This window comes from Berghia stephanieae, chromosome 6 (assembly GCF_034508935.2).
Source record: "Berghia stephanieae isolate SIO BIC M18660-M18661 chromosome 6, UCSD_Bste_1.3, whole genome shotgun sequence".
Taxonomy (NCBI): Eukaryota; Metazoa; Mollusca; class Gastropoda; order Nudibranchia; family Aeolidiidae; genus Berghia; species Berghia stephanieae.
Window position 1 is genome coordinate 11,801,255 of NC_088365.1, and position 2,890 is coordinate 11,804,144.

Genomic DNA, 2,890 nt, shown 5'->3' on the forward strand with positions numbered 1-2,890 from the left:
CTCCTCTCTCTCTCTCTCTCTCTCTATCTATCTATCTATCTATCTCTCAATCTCTCTCTTTCTCTCTCTCTCTTTCTCTCTCTCTATCTATCTATCTATCTCTATATATCTATCTATCTATCTATCTATCTATCTATCTATCTATCTATCTATCTATCTATCTATCTATCTATCTATCTATCTATCTATCTCTCTCTCTCTCACTCTCTCTCTCTCTCACACACTCCCTCTATATCTATCTATCTCCCTCACTCTCTCTCATTCATCACTACCACCACCACCACCACCATCAACATCATCATCATCATCATTATTATCATCCTCCCCACCACCACCAATACCACCACCATAAATTGTTCTCAACCATCGTATTTCTCCAAAGTGGCCGAGTGATTAAGGCATTGCACTGTGCGTGATCCGGAAGGTCCCGGGTTCAAGCCCCACTTCAGGCACTTTCGATAATTATCCTTGGGCAAGATTATTAACCCTCAATTTGCTCAGTCGGACAACATGGGTGATTCCTGCTAGCATCAGACACCCTGTTTGAAGGACTGTCTATATTCCTTCATGGAATGCCTAGATGGAAGGCGACGGGATCTTATGGTGTCGTTGCGAAAGGGAGTAATTAAAATTTTAATTTCTCCGAAATTGTGATTTTCATGAATTATTCATGACACAAATTTAAGATTTAAAAAATAATTGAAATGCAAGACAGTTTTTTTTGTTGAAAAAGCTGACACTGCAGATGTGTGCAGCGAGACGAAACATCCGTGTAGATAAGCATGTCAGAAATATAAAGGAAGACATAGAATCCAAGATGATTAAGTTTTTTGTTGACGCGTTCAAATAATTTCACCATTTTAGAATTGTTTATTGTGTGCAGCTGGCGTCAATTTCAATAGATTCAGTATCTGATTCACGCGCCCCGGCAAACGGCGGCCATCTTGGTTCTAAACAAAGAAAACCATGAATTTTTTTTCTTCATGCTGCTAGAACTTTTTTTTTCCCTTTTCATATGCCTGTGATCAAATGTTAAAAGTCAAAACAAGATCAAATTGATGGATTTTTTCCTCTGATAGCGTTTAAGACTCGCCGGAGAAATATTTCATTACGGCGTCCGCCATTGTTCCGATAGTTTAGAGCCAGTGTTACTATGTTACCATACGTCATTAGGAAGGAAGTGACGTTACGACTGTTGAAGACTATTCCTCGTCTTGTTGAAAGTACAGTCAACTCCTAATTAACTCGACGTCATCGTGATGAAAACTGTCAATCCGACTCATACTTTGAAATTGAGTTATTATACGATTAACATATTTATGACACTTTGCCTTACATCACAAGTAGTCCAGATTTGGGTATTGAAGATCAAGAAATTTGATCACAAAGTTTATTCAATCTTAGGCTTTCGCCAATAAATCACACAATTTGATGACAACATACATGAAAGTGGGAAAAAAATTGTAAATGGAACCAAAAAAATTACTGATACCATTAATAACCACAAAAAATACAACAATCGTAATACCACCAAAGCAACTTCTTTTCACTCTCATCTTGGCAAAAACTCCCAAACCTGAGACCTCGCGAGGTCCCAGATTTGAGAGTTTTTGCCAAGATGAGAATCGTTTAAATCGATCGATATTTGAAAGACGAATTTTAATAGTCTAATTAATAGACTCTTAAAGATAGTTCGAAGATGTTGTCACTCAGGTCTTTGTTATTGTTGTTTTTTTTGCCATCCGCGTTTATGAGTAATGCTCACTGAACTGTATTAACCCGACATAAACTTCATGATACACACAGTTTTGTGTGTTGGTCCGTTATATTTCCGGATGGCAATGTTATGAGCTTCTTAGCCAAGCGCATACTATCTATAGAGCGCACGGTATCCTCAACAATGAGGCTCTTGGCGTTTTAAATTACATCAACACAAGACAATATAGAAAGTACATGACATCAAAAAAGAAATGGCTTCAAGGATTTCTTGAAAACAGACAATGATTTGGATTCTCGGATGCTTTTCGAAGCAGCTGAGAGAATAGTCTTTGACTTCACTCTTGCTGACTTCTATCGGATTCTATCGGATGGACTCATTTAAAACTTTTTGTAATAATATCTCTATCACATATAATAATATAATAGGACAACCTTCAAAATAGAACATTTTATTTCATTTATAGCAAAGATTTAAGGTTTTATTTAGAGATAGGCTATAAACTTTACACGGGCTCCATCGTCAAAACGACTGCTGTTTTAATACAATGTTTTTAATGACCTATAACAGGGTATTAAATTTCTGCTCGAACCGAAAAATAAAATAATAACGGAATTTAAAAAAGCTTTAATTTTATTACAAAAACAGATCAAAAGGACCGTTTTGATTTTTCCCCTTTTTCAACAAAACAGAAGAATGAAACACCACAAGAATGGAAAATTGGGATGGGGTATTAAGATGAATAATTCATCTTTAATACCCACAACATCACTCATTTTATCTTTGATAAAGGGAAACCAAACGTTCATTTATCTGTTTTTGTAATTAAATTGAAGCTTTCTTCAAAACCCCGTTATTATTTATGCCTTATATACACGGGAAACCAATTAGTCTTTAAGTTGAAACGTTGACATTATACTAACTTTGATTCAAGTGTAAATTTATTTTATAACAAGGGGAAAAATTTTCTTTTGCTGATAGCGAAAACAATTCCTTTGAAAATTTGAGATCCACTCTTTTTCAAAGAAAATAACTTGACAAAACTTTCGGTTTACGTTAAGCATTTATTTATGTGTTGGTTTTCTTTTTTTTTTAAATGTTTTTTTTTTTTCCGTTTAAATTTATGTGGGGAAAATTTTCTTAATAGTTAGTTTTTTTTTTTTTTTTTTTGGG

At 34.8% G+C, this 2,890-nt stretch overlaps 1 protein-coding gene across 1 annotated transcript in view; it reads left to right on the forward strand.

Moving 5' to 3' along the window:
• Positions 1-2,890, forward strand: part of LOC144974481 (gelsolin-like protein 1) — an 85,230-nt gene that overhangs the window by 8,079 nt on the left and 74,261 nt on the right. The window lies entirely within an intron of this gene.